This window comes from Cupressus sempervirens, chromosome 9 (genome assembly GCF_028749045.1).
Source record: "Cupressus sempervirens isolate cs-2001-9-10 chromosome 9, ASM2874904v1, whole genome shotgun sequence".
NCBI classification, from domain to species: Eukaryota; Viridiplantae; Streptophyta; class Pinopsida; order Cupressales; family Cupressaceae; genus Cupressus; species Cupressus sempervirens.
This window is the reverse complement of record NC_143126.1, coordinates 521,108,646-521,132,158: the sequence shown is the minus strand read 5'-3', so window position 1 is coordinate 521,132,158 and position 23,513 is coordinate 521,108,646.

Sequence of the window (23,513 nt, the reverse complement as noted above, 5' to 3'; positions counted from 1 at the left end):
TTGAATCATCACTGAATTAGCATCAAAGTTAACAGATCAAGTCATGATGGTGCAATTATGGTTAAATGGGAAGTCTTCGCAAGGTTGCAGGTATCTAGGTTGTGATTCATATTTAAGTTACTACCATGCAAAAAGGCATTATATGTAGTAAAGATAACATCGATCACAAGGTCATAAGAATTTGATGCCATGTTTAGTTTAAGTTGTGAAGTCACAACTAAGGGAAAAATAACTATTTTTGTGCCATCATGCAGTTAGAATACTGATAAGTCTAAACCATGGTGATGATGCATAGAGCTAATTACACATTGCTCATAGGGTCACAACAGTTAAGGGAATACAATGAAGGTAAGTTGAGAAGTAGTGATAAACATGGTATGAAGTAGTTTGCAGTTTGGTAGGGTCAAACAACTAACAAATGAAATAAGTCCTGAAGCAACAAAATAAAGAGATGAGCTTGAGTCAACATAACAGTTGAAGGACTAACAAGGTGGTAGAATGTTTTGATATTATTAGGCCATGTGGCAAGTTTGATGGGTGAATTGATGACATATCTAATTTGGTGCATTGAAAACACTATCAGAAGCAACTCTTTAATGGCGAACCAATTTCTTGATCATCTACAACTACCCTTTGATGTTCTTCATGCTTGTTTGATACAAATGACACTTCATCACCTCTCTGAGTTAGCTTTCTAGCTAGCTTTGTAGTTATGACTGCTATTTTTGTCTCTTCGAGGTCAGAATTAGTATAAAGACACATTTTTCTACATATGAGCACACAATCAATAAAATCTTCCTTAGATTAGCAATGATTGTTCTCTAGGAATTTAATGGAAGTAGTTAAGCTTTTCCTTAAGGTAGAAGTTTCTCAATTATTCTTGATGATGTAAGGGCATTTGAGGGTCAAGGCTGTTGACTTAGATGTGGGTTTTGGTCAAGATTTACTTTTGGAGGTCATAACTTTTGACTCAGATGTGGATTTCGGCTGAAATTTTATAGGCATATGCATTAGAAGGAGTTATTTGGATTTCCCATTCAATTCAATTCAATAGTTGGCCATTTCAACATTTTTTTGGGAGCCTGAAATCTCATCTTGACCTCTTTTGTGTTTTTTCCATTTTTTTAGAATGTTGTTTTTGTAATAAATCCAAAATTGTATTTTTGATTTCATTGATTAGTTTACAATTCGTCTTGCCTTAGTTGGGGGCTTTTCTTGGGAAAAACCGAGATTCGTAGGATGAGTTTTAAAAAAATACCAAAAATGGAAAAATCTATTTTTCTCAAAAATTTGCTAAATATGGTAATTTTTTGAATTGTAATAAGTAGGTGTTTGTTTTCATTGTAGAGGTAGAGTAGAGTTGCAAAAGTTTTAATGAAGAGTTATAGTATTCTAAAACATCTGTCTTGTGTCAATTTTTAAGTTATTCTTTGACGAGATTGGGTTACATCACATTGGTAGTGGACAATGTCAATCCATTTGGAGATATGAGATTTGTTTACTCATTGTGGCCTATTTTTGTTATTAACAATAACATTCCTCCTTGGATGTCCATAAAGAGGGAGCACATAATGTTGTCAATGATTCTACCATGTATTTTTTAATTTAATAGGAATCTAAATTAATTTATAAATAATGCATGAAATGGTCATAATAATTATGTAATATTTTTGTTCATTCAATCACTAGGTAAGTACCAAGTTAAAGATATGAACGTGTATATTGAGCCCCTTATTGATGAGTTGTTGAAGTTATGGAATGGGATCACTATGTATGACATCTATAGACTAATAGGACAAAGACAATTTCAATTTTATGCGATGCTTGTAAGGACAATACATGATGCCCTTGGCCTAACTCATTTTTGCAATATGTTATATTGTTAAGGTCACATATTTTTGGTCTATTATAGTACTTACCCATTATATTTGTATGCTTAAGTTGCACATGATAATTGTACATGATCTTTTAAATCTTCAAACAAAGGGAAAATTCGCATGTCCAGTTTGTGGTCCAAAGATGAAATCTTGTCATTCAAGAAGTTTAGGAAAGCAGGTGTTCGATGAGTTTAGATACTTTCTCCACAATAATCATAAGTATCAAATTAATGAAAACCATATTTTTAATGGGAAAGAAAAGAAAACATCAAGGCCATGAAGAATGACACCTCATCTATGAAAGTTAGAATACAATCGACTTAATTGTCGAGGTAATGTCCAGTTTGTGGTTTGAAGTTTGAAATTTATATTTTGATATTGTATTTTATTTAGTAATGATGTAATTGATGCCTATGAAGGTCATCAAGGCATCAATGAACAACTTCCTAAAGGAATAAAAAAATTATCATACTCAATTTAGTACGTTATCACACTACATGGATCTCCCAATTGTGCATTTTTTGATGCTATGCATATTAGAAAGAATGTAATAGAGACACTATTGAAAATATTGGACGGAAGGCATGATAGAGAATTTTTTTTCAAAATTTGTACTGACATTCATGAATCTAATCATGCACTGAAGGATTTCATTGAATCAAATAACAACGGAGACCACATAAATAGGAGTGTCCTTCCTTGGTGATTAATGGAGCAACAAAGTGATGCATTAAAAGAAGTCATAAAAGAAAAATCCATAGGATTTCCTGCAAATATAAGCACTCTTGTGTCAAAGAAAGGTGATTTTGAGCCAGGGTGGAAAACACATGATTGGCATACTATCGTCAAGGTAAGTCATGTTATGTATTTACAATATATTTGTAAAATTGCATGTACTACCTATTGTATTATTTCATAATATATTGAAATGATCATTTTTTAATGATTGCAATGCATTATACCTCTATCCTTCCCAAACCAGTTTGACAATAGTATTAAACTATTAAACAAGTTATATATAATCTTGGAAAATACATGAGGTTAGAAGTGTTATTTCTTAGATTTGTTGCACATATATTATATTTATGATTTGATTTACTTTTTATGTAATCTATTGTATAATTTTATCTAAAATCTTTTTTATATGTTCATGTGTGTTGAATCTCTTTAAGGTGGTTATAATCTAAAGAAATTGATAAAAAAAGATATACTATATTAGAAGAGAAAAATTCCATAGCTTATGTGTAAAATGCAAAAGTGTCTACCTTCAACTTTTTTCAATGCTCAAGAACACTACCTCATACATCAAGTTGAGGAAATTGAATTGTGTGGACCTATACAAACTAGGTCAATGTGGATGATTGAGAGGCACTTGAAATTTATGAAGGGCTTGGTTTGACAAAGAGCATGTCCTGAGGGTTCTATGGTAGAGGGATATATGATATACCAGACCATGGTGTACATTAGTGAATATCTTTCAAATTTTGTAACAAATATCCATGTAGATCACATTTTGGATCCCAACTATTAACAAATTTGAAGGGGAGTACCTGATAGAGAAAGATGGATTGAGGAGAGTGAGAGGTAATTATAAGATATTTATTGTAGTTAATAAATTCTTATCCATCATCAATATAAGTTGTTTCTAATTGGTCTAGTTATTTTCTTTATAGTTGGTCATGAGTGGGATGCACTACATTTGTATATTGCAAAAAATCTTGATTGGATGTTGGCATGGATAAAAAAGTCTCAAGAAAATGGTTACTCATTAACATGGGATGATGTTGCATCATTGGTTAAAGAAGCTCATTGTAATAGAGATCCCAATGTTATGCCAATGGTACTTGATCTAGCATATGGCTTAAGAGATAGAAAGGTACGTAGAAGATTACTAATCATGACCCATAAGTTAAATATCAACTCATAGAATGATGCAAATAATTTTGACATGTTTGAATGATTGCAGATCAAACACTGCAAAGCTATGTATTACCATGATTGTAAATTTCGCATAAAAAAAAAAGAAAAAATGAAGAAAACTTGTGATTCCGAGACAAGTGTAGTTTTCAAGGTCACCAATATTTCATCTAGAAATGACATACATCCTCAAAAATATAAAAATTGATACTATGGCATTTTGGATGATATACTTGAGTGTAACTTTAATTCATTCAAATTAGTTCTATTTGTCATCAAATGGTATAGGCTATGGCTAAATCGAAATAATCCTGATAGGACTGTTATTTAACATGATAGTGGATTTACAATGATTATTACAAGGCCATTTGAGCTATTTGGAGATGATCCCTATGTTCTTCCAAGCCAATGTGAGCAAGTGTTTTACTTTGGCATTCCACACAAACTAGCTTGGTCATTTGCTATTATACATGATCCAAGAGGAAGGTCAGTAAAGTATAATGTGATGGAGGAAGAAGATACTAAAGAATTAGAAGATGAAGTAAATGATGATCATAAATGACTATTGCACAATGAAAAAGAAGGAGAAGAAGATAATGATTCTAGTGATGTTGACGATGATGGTGGTAATGATGATGATGATGATCATGCTGATGAAGCTGGTGATGATCAAGGTGATGGTGGTCATGATAATGGTGATGATGGTGGTCATGATGATGATGAAGATAGTGGTGGTGATGATGATGATCACATGGATGAAGATGATGATCAATGACATGTATGTTGATGTACGATCAATATCAAGTATGATGGGGTCATGATTTATTTATATAATTTTTTTTGACTTGTATGTTTTTATAATTAAGTTATTATGTGTTGAACTCTACTATCATGGAGTATATACAATGATATTGCATAGCTACCACACATAAAGTAGAGGTAAGGAATTATAAAATATATAATTATTTCGATGTATGCATCATGTAATTTTTATCTTCTACATACTTTGTAGTTTATAGAGCATTGTAAGTGGACAACTTTTCATTCATTATAATATGGCTGAATTTGATGAGCAAGGTGACCAAAATTTTCTTTCAAAACCATATGTGCAAATATAAACATTAAGTACAAGATATACACATTAATTAGACCAAAATTTTGGCTAACTTAAGATAAATAATTTACTTATACAGACTATTCATTGCCTTTGACTAGGATCTTGTACAATCACATGGATCGACATGTATAAGTCAATAGACCCTATAGATACAATTTTTTATTTGCATATCTTCTCTTTATCGTCAACATCAACTTTAGTCCTTGTATGCCTCTCATTTTATAGATTATAGGTATCATCAAATAGGTATTTTTCTAATCCATCTTCCTCAAGTGAGGAAAATGCGGGTATAGAAGAAAAAAGTGAGATATATAGTGGGTCTAAAATAGGGAGATCAATTAGAGGTCAAAAGACTAGAATAAAATTCAATAAATGAATGCGATTTTTTCTTGCTGGGGGGGGGGGGGGGTCACATTGTTATGATAATGAGAGAGAAGGTGATAGGAAGGTTCCTGTAAGGTACACAACTCTTAAAAAAGAATGGGCACCAAAGGAACTACCTCCGGCTAACACTGATTTTTTTGTTAATGGAAGGATATATCGCATAGCTCCATCTTAATTACATGGTTTGGGCTTACTTTCCACGGATGACATAAAGGTCTATTGCAATAAAGTTGTTGAATTCATGAAGTATGTAGGACCTTGTTACAATTACGAAAATTGGATGCAGATTGTGTAATATAAAAAAAGAATGTGTAGGTATGCATCGTCACCAAATTATATACAATGGAAAGAAAATTATCAAAGTAAAAGGTTTGCTATGTATATTGATGTCAGGCTAAAATAAACAGGGAATACTGCAAAATTTATAAATAGTTCTTGACCTTTGTCAAATAATAAGTGGTTGAATTATATATTCAAGGCACGCGAGGGAAATCATGTTTTTGTATGTGTGATAAAATCAATAAGTGCAGGGGAAGAGCTTCTCATAGATTACAATTTGGATCATGTAGATACAAAAAAAATTCCCTATCATGGGATTGGTAAGTATAACATTTAAACCAATTGCCTTCGATTAATATTGACTCCAATATATAATCTACTATTTTATTAATATTTTTTAATTGATAAGTTTTTTACTTTCATTTTGCTACTGATTTCTAAGAATTACTAATCTTTTTCAGAATGCAACATGGATAGACCACCACCCATGAGTGGAGATGCACCATCTTACACGCCTTCTTCAGTGAAGCTAAACCTTTACTATTGTAATTGTTCAAATTATATAGAAATAAATATCGTATTATTATGTTCTTTTCTTTATTTCTTTGGAGTTATTTTGATGTAATTCTATTGATATTGATGTCACAACTTGATACTTATTGATAGGGAAAAGCTAAAATGACAGCTAATCAAATGCGATCTGAAACATAGACGTCATTTCTAGATGACATCTCTCATAGTGCTGACCCTATATTAATGGCCCACTAGCTCATACAAAGATATAGTGATGAAGTTCTAAACATTATCCTCAAGAGTGACACAAGCAAGAAGAGAGAGGAATTGAAAGAAGAATTGATACGTAGAGTCATTTTTTTGAAGGTAAGCAATAATTTATCTTAAGAAATAATAGAAGTTCAATAAAATATTTATATCTTATAGTATCTTATGGATCATGATCTAAAATATTATGTGTTCTTCTATAGCAATTTGTGACACCTACGAGATTGCGTGGTGAACATGGTGAGGGTTGTAGCTCACAACCTTCATGGAAGTAACACTTTCTCATTACAACATTATTGAAAATTATAGTATTATTACACCATTTAGTTTATTTAAGGTAGATTCAATTATGACTGAGTACTATTCCATACTCGAGTCTCTATTTGAACTAGTTTAGGTTGTGCTTGACTATAAAAGGTGAGAGTGTTATGACCACCAAGTTCAACTAAGAACTTATTTACTATTAACAAATCCATGTAACAACAAGATTACACTAGTTAAATCAATGCTAATCTTCTAAATTAGACACAAGGTTTCAAAACATTGTAATATACCTTGCACATTCTAGCTCCTCAACAAAGTCTGGTATTTAATTAGATATTCATGGCTGCTGACTCATGGTATGTTTAATTTCTTAAAATATGACAACACAAGATTCACATGGGATAAAAAAAGGATTAAAGCATCACTATCCAAATCCTCCTTTTTCGAAAGAATATAATAATCTTAATTTATAATTCACTAATTGAAAATTCTCACTATTTTAAAATAGACGTCAGACTAGTGAAATTCATATCATATCACATATTATCTTCTTTCAACCCTCTTTATAATATTCTTCAAAAGTCACAAGAATAATGTACACATCTTAACCAATTCTAGATACATCTAGATTGTTGTTGCAAGAACAATCAATGTATTTTTTTTTTTAATACCACTTCACCTATTCTATTAATTTTAGTAAAATAATTCATTTAGAGTTAAAATTAATAGAGTCAACCAAGTGACCCAAATTTGAATTCCTTAGAATTTGAATATATCTAATATGCTTTTAGCAATATTGTAAGTGACCATAAGTAAAGAAATAGAGGTTTAAGATGTCTCATAAAAGTTTAAAATTCTAATATAAAAGTAACATTAGAGGTAGGTACCAACAATATATTAAGACCAACAAAAGTAATTTAATGCACTAATGTGTTTCAAAAGTTAGGTACACGAGCAAGGTTGATTATGTGTGTTGGCATCAGTAGGTGGACCATTTTGAATGTAGTGGAAAATGAATTGATGTTAATTTTATGTTTCCTCTACTACTAACTAGTACATTTAGTGCTTTTTTTGATAGATGAACAACAAGATTACACTATAGGTTAACCTATTTTCCCTTCTCCATCCTGTTTAAATCGACGATAAATTCTATGCTTACTGTATTCAAATGAAATATGACTATTAAAAGTGAATATTATAATATTGGGTAATTACTAATTTATCATTTTCTTAAGAATTTGTTATGTACTAAGTAGATACCAAAAATGTTTAAATTGAGTGTGTAAGAAATTTACAACCATTTCACAAAAGAAAGGCATGTAGAGAAGAATGACATGGATTCCACTTGGCCATCTTACCTAACTTGGTCCTTATGTTTGTGTTAGTAACCTTATGACTATTATGGGTATATTTGTTTGATTTTTTAGCCTATCCTACTCAGTGTTGAAATAAGACATCTAATGTTGAAAGTGAAACTGGTGCAACATTGCTTGTTTTCATCAACATTGTAACACTTAAATTTTATTTTTAGATGCTTCTAGCTAGTATCCCATTTGATCTTTATCTATTGTAATATCTTTTCTAATAATATTTTATTCTTCAACTCATGATGAAGTGCATATGCCTCCTTCGATCATCACTTCGATATTGCCGAGTGTGTTGTTGGCAACAAGGAGCATGCAAACATCCTCTCCTATGCCAAGTACAACTAGTAAAACTTTATTTTGCAATATTTTTTAATGGGCTAATCATGGATTATTTTTTTGTTCGGTGGATTTTATACTCATGTACCTATTTTGTGCACTAATAGATAGACCTTTAGTTGATAGTGTTAGAGAAAAAGGTTAATTTAATTTTATTAATTAAATTACCTTTTCTTCCTTAAGATTTCACTTTATGTGCTTTTTGGATTCTTTATTTAATGATTAATTAGTAATTATTAAATAACTTTTACCTTTTAGGTTACTCTTTATGACTTATTAGGTTACCCTTTTCGGGTTTTGATATCCTTTTGTAAGAATTGATCTCTATGTAATTTTGCATCTTTTATTTATCTGAGAATACAATTTGCATTTTTTAAGAGAAAACCCTTGCCTCTTCTTGTCTTTTTCTTCTCTGTGACAAGTTTTCTACATGTAGGCATTCGAGGGCTTCGTGGATTTGACTTACGTATTTGCTTAAATCCTTCATGGTATCAGAGCTAGATCTGTTGTAGCTTGTTTGATATTTGGAGAAAAAGGGAGAACAAGGGTTTGACAGATCAGATATGGAGTTTTTTAAGGTATTTCTTCAAAAAATAAGGGGTCACTAATTTTTGGAGTAGTTTGAGGCCAAATAGACTTCACAGATGAATCTAGAAGGCGTCAAAACCCCTTATTCCATATAAAGTTTGTCCATTTTGGACAATGTTCATCCATGAGGCAATTTTTTTGCCCAGAAGGTTGTACGATCCACTACATGCACTATGAGGTGATTGCAATTTAAAAAAAAAAACAAGCTACAAGCTATTTTTCGGCTCACAGACCTATTTTTGATGTCGCAATTCTTCTTTTTTGGTGTTGTTGCGCCTTCCTAGCACTGCTCATGACTTTTTAGCAGCTTCACGATGTCGCTGCAGCCTTTCTCGGCCACTGGTGCTCCACCACCAGAGGCTCTTCCACCCTCCGGCCCCTCTACCTCAATTGCTTACATGGTGTCACTAACACTTGCCATGTGTCAAGTTCCACATCATCAATCTTTGGGTCCATTGCCACATGGATGCCACATGGCACTACCACGTGGCATGCCACATGACATTCTTTTTTTTGCGACGGCCCCTAGGCCATCAAATTTAAAGTCATGAAATATTGATGTCAACATGACGTCAACACTCCTACATACCCTTCAGGTCCTTTGTCCTTTTTTGACATGGTGTTGGTTTTTTGGCAATAACTTGAGCATATAGAGGTCTTTTTTTGATTTGAAAGAAGCACCAAAAAGCTAGTTCCAAGATGTAGACAATGGTGTAGAATTTTTCTAGTTTTGATGTAGTTTGATTTCTTATTTGGGTAGTCAAAGTTGAGTGTTCTATTTTTCACTTTGGAGGGCATATCTTGAGTGCCCCATCTCCATTTTTAAAAAATGTTATATTTTTGGAAAGATGGTTCAAGTCTCTTTCTAGAAATGCTAGTTTGTCTTCCAGTTTCTGCTCCATGCTCTTCCTATCATTTTTTTTTCTTTATTGTAATATGGTGGATATCTTGGGTGTTTCAAGTCTGGGGATCATTTTTGTGGCATGGGATATCTTCTTTTGGGCTATACTATATACATTGTATAAACTCTTTTCCCTTTCTAATAATTGTTGATATCATTTTAAAGCATATTTATGCAAATGCACTGAGATAAAGTGCCTCTCCGTGTATTTTTGGGATCATTTTCATCATTATGACTTATTGTACTCACACTACATTATAAAGTGCCATGGGGGGATAGTTCTTTGCCTTTTAGTGCCCTCTTTCTTTGTCAAGTGAGTGTCCCTTGCATGACATTAGCCCCATGATGTGTCGATGACACATGCCTTTATAGGTTTTTGTAACTTTTCTTCACTCTTGATGTTCTTGGTTCTTTCTATTTTGCAAGAGATATTGGCCCACTTTCTTTATTGCCTGTCACCTCACCCTTGTCTGCATTAGGGGGGTTCTTCTATTGTTTCTCATGCTTCCTTGGTTTGATTGACTAGCTCTTCAGGCTTTGGTGTTTCATGTTATTTATATTTTTGAGTTCAATTATTTTCCTTTGTTTGCCTCCTGATTTGATGTAAATTATAGTCTTCTCTACCTAGTCAGGTTCTATTTTAGGGGAGGTTCTACAAATTAGCAATTTCTTTTTGACAAAGTTTATGACTTCTTTATGCTTCACTGATATTTCTTCATGATCGCTCTTTGTTCCTATTTTCTGGAACATTCCTCTAGTTGGAAGCTTCTATAGTCCTTCACTAGGTTTTCAACTATCTCTTTTTGGAGTAGAGTTTTTCCCACTAGGTTTTCTCTATTTATCCATTTCATAGAGATTTGGTTGTGATTGGGTACCTTATCAGGCCTTGTTGTTAGCACCCAAGTTTTCTTTTAGCATTGCATTGTACTTTCCTTGCTCTTTCTACATTGTTTTTAATGGCATTGTTGCTCATCTTAAAGGGGGTTGTTAGAGAAAAAGGTTAATTTAATTTTATTAATTAAATTACCTTTTCTCCCTTCTTAAGATTTCACTTTATGCACTTTTTGTATTCTCTATTTAATAATTAATTAGTAATTATTAAATAGCTTTTACCTTTTAGGTTACCCTTTGTAATTTGTTAGGTTATCCTTTTTGGGTTTTGATCTCCTTCTATAAGGATTGATCTCTTTGTAATTTCACATCTTTTCTTTATCTGAGAATACAATTTGCGTGTTTTCAGAGAAAACCCTTGCCTCTTCTTGTCTTTTTCTTCTCTATGACAGGTTTTCTACATGTAGGTATTTGAGGACTTCATGGATTTGATTTGTATATTTGCTCAAATCCTTTAGATAGAGCAACAGAGACCAATACTACTGAAGTTGATCCATTTCCTGGAGAAACCCGTGTGACTAGTACTGGTTCATTTGTGGGGATATTATTGTTAAACAAGAAAATTATATTTCTGTTAAAATTACGAAAGCTTCCAGGTGCTTTAAAATTGTTATTACTTATAGTGTAATTTTAGTTTACTTATACATAACTCATTTTGGATTGATAATCCCATAATGTTTTTGTAGGAATTAATGTTTTCTTTGATCATCTTTTTGATATGTCATTGAGGCTATTTAGAACCATCATATGTAAAAGGTATGTAGTTTCATATCATTGCTACAATATTTTTCTTTTCTTCCATTTATTGTACTATATTAAAGTTATTGATCTAAAAATTTTATTTAAAAATAAAGGTGGAATGACCTAGGTCCTGAATTAATAAATCAACTCATTACATCTTTTGAGGACTTTTTTGGAAAAACACACTTTTGATACTACCCTACTTCTCAAAAGAGCATCAAAACATATAAATGCTGTGAGGGACCAATACAGAAGGGGTTTAAAGGAGAACCCAAAGTACGACTGTCCTCCTATGATTCCACCGATGGAGTGGAATGGAATAATAGAAGATGCAGAACATAAAAGGCTACGTGATAAAGGAAATGAACTAGAAGAGGGCAAAAGAAGGTATGCCATGATATTATTAAGTAGAATGTAATCATGCACTAATTAGTGATCTTTGTAGATATACAATCTAACATGTTTCAAGCTATTCATATACTGTAGAACACATCAATGGCTACAAAAGCTAGAGTAGAAAAGGTTGGCCAACACAAACTTAGCTCTGGTGGCTATATGAATCTTCAGTCTTGACTTGTAAGTAGCAACAATGGAATTTCATATTAAAAAAATTTATATAATGTTACAAACAATCTTGTTTAATGAAATCATACATGCAAAACTGATGATATTAAGCAAAAAATATAGGGCACAAAATTATGTAGAGCTTGCGGATGAAAATAAAAAAATTGCCTTAAAGGACGGCTATAAAGTCATGGCTGCACGCCAACGCCAAGAATCTAAAAGCCATACCCAAGAATCTAGTCCACAAATGAGACACAAGTAAATTGGTCAAATGAAAATTAAGTCAAATTGAATAGTTGAGAATTTTTATTTTTGGTGTTAGTTTCGAACATAAATTGACTGCATAATAATGCGCATAACATTTCACTGCAACCTTCATATCCTATCACAAAACCTGCATGTGATGAAGGACATAATGTGCATCATAGTGGTGGAGGTATTAATTCTCTATTGGAAATTGACTATGCAATTATGAATACAATTTAACATCTTCAATGGCAATTTGATGTGTAAACTTTTTTTGAATATTTTAGAGCATGTTGGACATTATGGTGAAGGAGTGGAGCATGTTCCAAGTGTTCAACATGTTGACATGTTGGAAGATCAAAATGTTAATTTACATGATGTGGCAATGTTAGCTAAGAAAAATGCATGTTATGTTGTACTAGTTAATTAAATACTTGTAATAGTTTTTTTAAAAAAAGTATGCCAATTTAACCCATTTACTTGTTCTTGCAATAGAGCCCCCTTTAGTGTAGCAACCTCCTACTCCTCAAAATAGGAGGAGACATCATAATTTGACATTACATGTTCCACAAGAGGAAGAGAATGAGGAAGATATTGATGCTCCTATTAGCCTTTTTCTTTAGAGAGGAAACAAAAACAAAAAGAATAAATAATTTTTTAGAAATGCTCTTTGATAAACCTTGTTTGATAAACTTTGTTGGATAATGAAAGAACATTGTTTTAAGTAATTAACTATGAATAGTTCATATTAATATTGATTTTTATTTCATGTTAATGAATATTGTTATGTGTTAATGAAGTCTTGATAAGTATTGTGTATTAATGAATTTTATATCATATTAATAAATGTAAAGTTATTGTATTGATTAAATGTTACAGTTCATAAATGGATGAATGAATGAATGAAGTATGTAATTAGATGATAATGGAAAATTTAGATTGATGTTAGGGTAGGGGGGTGAGGCCAGATGAGCTTCCACCTTCATGTGGTTGGCCTTGTTAAGTAGAGAATATTAAAGTATTCTTGAAACCAAGTGAAGCTCAAACTAACATACCAACGATATCTTCCTAACCAGCTAATAGTTTCTTTTCTTTAAGATAGAGTTTCGTGTCCATTCCTTTATCAATCACTACCATTTTAGGCTCCTTAATTTCCTACTCTATTGTTTCTTTTGCTTCAAAACTATTACCAAGGTAGCAATTTATTCTTGATTATCTTTAGTTTAGTTACCAATAAATATAATTTTGATCTCGATACCTCTGCTTCCTTCAACTATTGTTCTATTGTATTCATTAGGTTTTCATCTCTCACCCACATTTTTTCAAACTTGAAAGGACATTGTTATTGGAGTGAATCCTCAATGATATTCAACTAAACTGCAAAGTGGTTTGAACTAGACCGAGGGAGGATATGGGTCGAGACAGTATATTGAAATCAAAGTTTATTAAGATTCTTTAGTGATTCTCTACTATTCTTCTCCAGGATTCATTATAACATTGAATTCACCACCTAGAATAAAAATCTAAATTCATTATAGCATTAAATTTAAAACTCACAATATTTTTGTTAAAAAATAAAATCATGTCCAACACATGCTTACACCAGCCTTCCTATAGGGAACTGGGCGAGCATTTTCTGCTGGTGGATTGAGGTTTTCTATACAATGAATTGGCTTCTATACCAGCTTCATACATACAAGAAAACTCTAGTAAGATTTTTATTTCTGTTGAGAAATCCCTTTTTTTCCAAGCACAACATTTTAATATTTTGATGCTTGTGAGAGCTAGGAAACTAAGTACTACAAATGTAATTATTGCTTTCAATCAATTGTATTAAGGAACTTAGTGACAATGTCTTGTATTGCACTCTTGGAGATGGTGACCCCAAAAATTTACAGACTCAAGACTTGGGAAGTAAAGTTACAATCTCTTAGAGAGACATATTTTTTCGGTAAAAGAGATATATATTTTTGGTAATAACTTTTTAACCTGCCTTGACATTTGATGCAAGGAGGAGGTGTTAATACATTCTTTTAATCACTCTTCCATTAAAATGAGAATTAAGAACTATTTCATTGTTCATATTATTCCAAGTACCATTGTTGCATCATTTGTAAAGATGCAATTATTTTTTATGCTTCAACTCTTTAATGGGTTTTAAAACTTGTCTTCTTTGATAGTGTCAAATATGGTAATTTTCTCTTTTGGGATCGGTTTTGTGATAGTTTTTAGCATTGACATTTCATATCATACTTCAGGATGTCTTGTACATAATGAGTAAAGGCATTTTGATTATGAATCATGTACTATAATAAGCATTAATACTAAAAACTTGTTAGAAATAATAGTCCACCAAGATAATTGAGAGGGGGGGTAATCAAATATCCAACTAAAACATTTATCAACCTCAATTAATCTTAACCATGTAATAAAAGTAAACAACAACCATAACAAGATGCACATATACAATTACACTAGATTTGTTAACTAGGGAATCCCTTGATTAGAGGGAAAACCCCTGTGGCAATGATGCCCACAAAGATATACTAATATATGTATTCCTTGTTAGAGGATGGACCCTGTTAGGAGTCTATAAACACATTCAATATATAAGAGTCCCTATTAGGGGACTTTGAATCCTTGTTAGAAGATTTCAACTCTGTTAGGAGTTGTAGAAAGTAGAAGGACCCACTGTCCAAATAGCTTCTAGGGCAAGACCACTAAACTTCACTGTCCAATTGATCTCTCAACTATTCCTTGTAGAATAATTTTTCATATTGTGCTTTATCCTCTTTCCTCTATCCTGTAAACCAGACCAATCACTATCAGACCTTGTAGACTAGGTCACAAACCTCATATCCAAATACCAAACCTTAGATCTCAAAATAAAACCTCGATAATGAAGTTTTCTCCAACTTCACTCTACTCTACTTATCTTCGCATATCAACTTGATTACTCAACTTGATTACTCAACATTCATATCTTTTCTCCTATTTTTGGCTCTTTGCACTTCCTTGTATAACAAAGGAAACTATCCTTCCCTTATATTGAGTCCATAAAACAATTCCCTTGAGTTAGCTATTACACCTTCTCAACTAATAGAACATCTTAACTACTTCACAATGCGCTTCTCTGGGGTCAGCTTGAAATCTTGCAACAATTCCAACTACATTTTCTATATCTGGCCTTGTGTGAGTTAGATATTGCAATCCTCCAATCATAGATTTGCACTTCTTCTGCTCAATAGTAGGTGTCTCATCCTTTGTAGATAACTTATGTCCAATTATCATAGGTGTTGCAACTAGTTTACATGTTTCCAAACCATAACTTTTCAATAGATCTTTCAAATACTTAGTCTGAGAAATAAAGATTCCTTCTTTATCCCGCACAATCTACAATCCTAGGAAGTATTTCATTTCCTCTATCATGCTCATTTCAAATTCCTTCTTCATTTCTTTTGCAAACTTGTCACTTTCACTATCATCTCCTCCAAATATGATATCATCAAAAAATATTACCAAAATTAACAATCCATCATCTATTTCTTTCAAGTATAGATTACTATCTGCCATACCTTTGCTAAATCCAAGTTTTTTCAAATGCTTGTCCAACCTTGCATACTAGGTTTTGAGTGTTTGTTTTAAGCCATACAATGCTTTCTTTGATCTCCATACCATGTCCTTGTCATTTGTTAAAGAAAAACCTTCAAGTTGTTCTATGTATACTTCTTCTTCAAGTTCTCCATTCAGAAATGTTGATTTTATATCCATCCGATACACTTTGAATTTCTTATGTGTTGCATAGGCTAAGAATAACCTTACTACTTCAATTCTTGCCACAAGAGCATAGGTTTCTTCATAGTTTACTCCTTGTTGTGAGTAACCCTTACATACCAATCTTGCTTTATTCCTTACAACTTCACCTTGTTCATTCATCTTGTTCTTGAATACCCATTTTGTTCCTATCACATTCTTGTCTACTGGTCTAGGGAACGATTCCCATGTCTCATTCTTCACTATATGATCCAATTCTTCTTTCATAGCTTACTTCCAATAGTCATCTCTGTAGGCCTCATTTGCATTCTTTGGTTCTACTTGAGATATCAAACATAATTCTTTATTGATTCTACTTCTTGTCATCACACCTTTATCTTTGCTACCAATGATGTGCTTTGGTGGATGATTCTTTGTCATATTCTTACCAAAAGTAGGAGTTGTTATCTCAACTCTTAGCTCTGTTCTAAGTTCCAAACTTTGTTCCTACCTTAGGTCACCTTCACTCTATAAATCATAGTTAGTCTCAAAGAATACTTCATCATTCATTGGTTTAGTAACAACAACATTCTCATCATCAAAATTGTAGTCAACTATTCTTTCTTGTATCCTAAATTTCTCATCAACTCTTACACTTGCACTTTCAACAATAGTCTTAGTTATTAGATTATAACATCTATAAGCATTTCTTTTCAATGAATAACCAAGAAACGTACCTTCATCACTTCTAGCATCATATTTACCAACACCATCATCTCTTTTGATATAACATTTGCTAACAATTCCAAAATACTTAACTGCAAGTGATGACCAACCATAGTTCATAAGGGTTCTTGTTTGTGTCTTTTCTAACCTGCACTCTGTTCATAATGTAAAATGATGTATTCACAACTTCTCTCCAAAATGTCTTGGATACATCATTCTCAGCTAACATAGCTCTTGCTGCTTCTGTTACTGACATGTTTCTTCTCTTTGCAATGCCATTTTGTTTAGGGGTTCTAGGAGCTAAAAGTTATCTTTTGATTCCATTAGTTTCACAAAAGATGTTATACTCATTTGAAGTAAACTCTCATCCTCTATCTAATCTTAAACATTTAATCTTCATACCTAATTCATTCTCAACTCTATTCTTGAATATCTTGAATTTCTCAAATGCTCAGATCTCTCTTTAAGAAATGCAACCCACATCATTCTAGAAAATTCATCAACAATAATCATAAAGTACCTTTCACCATATAATCCTTTAGTCTTTTTAGGACCACTAAGATCTATGTGTACAATCTCCAACTTTGTTTTAGTGGTAAACTTCTTACTTGGAAAAGAAGTTTTGTTATGCTTTGCCAATATACACTCCTTGCAAATTGTGTTAGTAGGCTTTATAATCTTAGGAAAATCTCTAACTGCAAACATATTAGTGGTTTTCACAATATTGTCAAAGTTGATATGACAAAATCTCTTATGCTATAACCAACTGTCATCTACCTTTGCAACCAAGCATTTCATTTTAGTGGGATTCAACTTAAATACATTACCTCTAGATATAGTTCCTACTCCAACTAGCTTTCCATCTTTGTCTCTGATCATGCATGTCTTCTTTGTGAACTACAACTGATAACCTTTATCCACTAGTTGTCCAACACTCAAAAGATTATGTTTCAAACCATCAACAAAGTATACATCCTTAGTGTTAGGCTTACCATCAAGAGTTATAGATCCAATAGCTCTAACATGGCAAGCCGCATTATTTCCAACTTTGACCATGCCTGCATCATAACTTTTGAAATTAACAAACTTGTTCATATCACCAGTCATATGATGTGAACAACCACTTTTAATTATCCAATTAGATTTCTTTTCAACCTATGATATCAAAGCCATTTTCTCTAGAATTTTTTTTTTAATAGTCACAAATCCTATTTCATCATCATTGACACTTACTGCTTGTTCATCAGATTCATCTTCTTCATTGGCATACAAAAAATCTCTATCTCTTCTAGGTTTGAACTTTCCTTTATAATTTTTCTCTCTTTTAGGACACTTAGATGTATAATGACCAAACTCATTACAACTCCAACATTTAAATATTTTCTTACCATGTTTTTCTCTTCTTACAAGAAGAGCTACTCCTTCTATCTTTCTATCCTCATTAGATCTACTACTACTACTAAAATCTCCTCTAGCCCTTGTGCTCCTTGATAGATTAGGTCAAATGTTTAGGGCATTGAAAATTGTATCTATTCTAGACAATTCTCTAGATTGCCTAAGATCATTCTCAACTTCTTCAAGTCTCCCAAGTAATGTTTTCTTGGTGAAATATTTGGCACAAGGGATCAACAATTGTATCATTTGAGCTGCTTTCTTAAATGGTAGTGTTAAATTCTTCAATATCTTCCAAATCACTTCATCATCTTCCTTGGTTCCTCCTTGAGATTTGATACTTGCAACAATTTTTGATATTCTTCCTACATATGTTCTTATAGATTCATCTTCCATCATTTTAGCATCTTGAAATGCACAAATCCAATTTTGTAGCCTTATTTTCTTAGAATGTACATCACCTTCAAAGATATTTTCCAAACTTTGAACTATCCTTTCTAAATATGGTAGCCATGGATCTCTCAAAGTTGTCAAAATTCATCTTCAAGAACCTATTGCTCTGATACCAATTATTAGAAATACTAGTCCACCAAGATAACTAAGAATGTGTGCGTGGGGGGGGGGGGGGGGTTGGGTGAACCAGTTATCCAACTAAATAATTTTATCAACCTTAATTAATCTTAACCATGTAATCAAAGTAAACAACAATCATAACAAGATGCACATACAAAATTACACTAGATTTGTTAACTAGGGAAACCCTTGATCAAAGGAAAAACCTTAGTGGGAATGATGCCCACAAAGATATACTGATATATATATATTCCTTGTTAGAGGATGGACCCTATTAGGAGTCTATAAACACATTCAATACATAAGAGTCACATTTAGGAGACTTTGAATCCTTGTTAGAAGATTTCAACCCTGTTAGGAGTTGTAGAAAGCAGAAGGACCTACTGTCCAAATAACTTCTGGGGCAAGACCATTGAACTTTATTGTCCAACTGATCTCTCAACTATTCCTTGTAGAATAATTGTTTGTACTATGCTTTATCCTCTTTTCTCTATCCTATCAACTAGACCAATCAATGTCAAACCTTGTAGACCAGGTCATAAATCTCAGATCTCAAAATAAAACCTCTTGTAATGAAGTTTTCTCCAACTTTTCTCTGCTCTATTTATCTTCGCATATCAACTCGATTACTCAATGTTATATCTTTTCTTCTCTTTTTTGCTCTTCACATTTTCTTATATAATAAAGGAAAATGTCCTTTCCTTTATACTAAGTCCATAAAACAATTCCCTTGAGTTGGCTATTATACCTTGTCAATTAATTATTATAGGACCTCATTAAGAACATGTTTTACTTAGTAATAACAACAATTTGTTACCTTGTAACTTGAATAACTTTCTGTATGCATAATATTATGATGAGTGAGCTTAGCCATGCCATCTCTAGCTTGTCTTCTACACACCTTTAACCATTCTTCTTTGAATAACAACTCTGATAAGAGATATAACAAATTTACCAAAACATGCTTTTGTAAACTCTATCTCTAAACACTCTTCACCAAAACTTGGTTAAATTCTTCCAGACTTAATATTTTTTGCACCTGAGGTTAGCTGCATGTACTAGACACTTAGTAGTATCTCCCATTAACCTTGCTAGTGCAAATCCTCAATGATCAGTCCATATCAACTTAATCTTTACCATTGTTTTTCTATTAGATACCACAAAAGACTGCTATGTTAATATCAATGAGCAACACAGTCATAAATGTAACATATCATCATGATAATGATCTAATTATGTTTCTATAATGCTCCATAAAAGCACAAACCTATGTCACCCTTTTGCAAAGGAAAAGGCTAACAAAAGTATAATTGTTCACCTTCAATGACATATAATTTGGTATTACTATTTTGAATTTGAAAATGAAGTAAACTAATGAAATGTGTAGAAATGGATGAATTTTGGAATTATAATTTTCTATAATTATTTAGAATAAGAATTGATAATTTTTTCTAATTTTTATAGACATAATTTTAGCTGCTGAAAAGAGCTAAAAATTAGGGGTCTAGTTCCCACAACAAAAATATATGAAATTTAACTTATTTCCCTTTGATCTCAAAATATGTTATAGATCAAATATATATCTAGAAAAATAAAAAATAAAAATCAGCTTTAGACCTATGTTTTTCTCTTTTATAATGATTAAAATTTTAACTCATTTGAAATCGATAGTTTTCACCTCCCACAACATTTTTTCAAACAAATCTATTCTAACTAAGAGAAAAGTTATACATTCTAGAAGAGGACTTTCTCCTCTAGAACATCAAATAATTTCAAATTTTTTTTATATGATTTAATATTTTTTTCTTTCTCAAAATCGACATCTTTTCGAGTTCTAAAATGCATGCTTGTCGATTTTTTTAATTACAATATACTATATCTAATTAAAACACTATAAACTCTATATGAGAATATTCTTGACTCTGAGCTCTATAAAATGATGTTTATATGTTATTAAAAAAATATCATAAAAAATATTAAGAGTTATTGAAATGCCACTTTTTTGAAATAATTTTTTTCTTTAGTAATTGGATACAAACTAGTATAAAACATGCATTTAATAGACATTTCCAATTGGAAAAGTGTGAGACCAATATATAACTTAGCTAGAATGAATTTATCTAGTTCATATATTTGAATTTTTTTGATTTTTGAATAGAAATACTCAAATTTAGTCATTTTGATAAGTTAGCCTAAAAGGTGACACAACTTTGTACTTTTACCCTCTTCTGTTAGATACCACAAAAAATTGCTATATTAGTATCAATGACAAATATAGTCATGAATGTAACATATCATCATGATAATGATCTAATCATGTTTCTACAATGCTCCCCCATAGGAATATCATCAACAACATGCTTTTGACAAAACTATCTCATAGTCTATTCAAGAAGAGAAAATAATTATCTAGTATAGATTGTGGAAATCTGATACATATGTGACATGAACACTTATTAGTGGTGAAGGGGGTGAGATTCAATAGCTTCTAAGATTCATCATTTCTATATGAAATGTATTCTTTTATTTATTGGTTCTTTCTAATATTTGGTGAAGAGAAGGACTATATATAGATTATAAGGGTCTATTAGATCATACGATGATAACTTAGTTGGGTTGTTGATATAGGTCTATCAATGGAAGAACGTAATTGAGATATACTATTATTCTTTCATAGAATAACTATCCATTGAACTTGAATATAGGCAATGATCGTGTGTTGTTGCTCCAAAATAGTGGTCATTTGAGTACTGAAGTGAGTGGGCTGATGACATTATCTGATAATAACAACTATTGCAATGATCAATAGCTCAATTTTTGCAAAACGCAAAGGAGAAAGCACTCAAAAGAGTCCAGAGAAGATTGCAAAGATAGGCAAAGAGAACACCCTTCAATTGTAACTGAACCAGGAGAACTTGCAAGATGAAAAAAGAACAAGCTTGACTATTTGTTTCATCTCTACGAGTAGTGTGACAAGTTTTTGTTGGATGTTTAGTACATCGCTAAGGAAAGAGGGGAGAAATGTCCTACAAAGGTAATTATTTACAATTCTCTACATTCACCTAAAAAAGATTGTGCATAGAAAATTTAAAACCAAATCTTGGTTCTTTTATTCAAATAAGATTAGATAACTTATCAAGAGAGAGTGATATTGTTTGGGACACAGATCAAAGTGTATTTACTTGGTTGAAATAGTGTTTCGATCAATAGTGCAATAACTCTTCTTACATGTTCAAACAAATGTTTGAATGTGTGTTGAAATGCATAGTTGACCTTGTTCAACATGCATTACTTTCCTGTATAATGCTCGTATTCATATTTAATGTGGTTGTGTTGGCATGCTTATTATCCATGACTTATAATACTCTATTATATTGACATTGATGTCTACAATATTGAACAATTTTATAGATCTCCAGAAACCATAGGTGGAACTTGATGGAAAACCATGTGTTGTTGTTGGGCAAAGTGGTCTCATGGCTCTGTATGATAGCCTGTTTAGTTAGGTTTACAATAGCCTTAATCTTATCTATGATTGCCATATTTCTAATGCTCAATATACTTTCTTGGGAGATAAATAGGAAAGGGAATCTATTTCAATACACAAATTAAAGTATGTCTTGCTATCATGCAACTAGATGTTGCATCATCCAAACTTCTTGTAACTGATAATGAATTGAAGGATTTAGAGTTTAGAAAAAAATTGAGTGAAACTATAAGTTATTTGCTAGAGTTGTACATAGTTCCAATTTTCAATGAAAATGATGCAATGACCACAAGAAAAGCACCATACAAGGTATTTATTCCTACAATGAATTTAAACCAGATGCTTTTTTAATTTATAAGTATGCCAAATTTTTAATTTGTGATTTATTTTGGGTAATTATTTGTGACAGTTTGTTTGAAAACTAGCTTACTTCCATACACTTACCATTCCAAATGGTACATGGACCTATTTTGGACAACATTTAAACATGATAGTATAATCTTGTTAGATATGTCATGAGAAATCAAAATATTTTCTACCAATACTTGCATATATCCAAGAGTCAAGAGACCTTGTCAAGTATTTTATGGAAGACCTATTACAATTTTCTTGCAAAATCTAAGAATTAAGCTCACATACCCTAAAGAAAATGGTCATGGTATTTAATGTTTTAGGTTAAAGGTTATTTACTAATTTTTCTCTTAATATATCTACAGTAGTGCTTTTATTATAGGGAGATGCTTAAATTACGAGTCTAAATGTTTTTGGCAATCTTCTTCTACATAGGATTGAACTCTTCCTTTTCAAGCTGCCGTCCCTTTTGATCTTCGACTACCATTGGTATACATAACTTTAAAAAGTTGTTGATAGTCATGAGACTATCTCTTTATTTATTAATTGTGACTTTTATAGCACACACATGAAAATTAATTATGTCATGCTTAATGACTACTCTTGTTGACATACTATAGTTTCTTTAAGAAATTTTTAGATCCAATAATCAGAGTCTAAATAGATTAAGCTAGAAAATGGTCATAGTATTAAATATTTCATGTAAAATTCCATTAGTAACTATGCTCTTAATGTGTCATTTGTAACAGTTCTTTCATTTAGGTAGATATGTAAACTGTCATAGCAAATTAAGTCTATCATGCTTAATTCCATTGTGCTATTAATATATCTATAACAGTGCTTTCATTCTAGTTAGATTCCTAAAATATTAGGCTTTGAATATCTTTTGACACTATTTTCTTGTTCATTGGATTGAGTTCTTCCTTTTGAAGCCACCCTTAGATTAATTTCATGTAACCATATCCTTTTGATCTTCTAC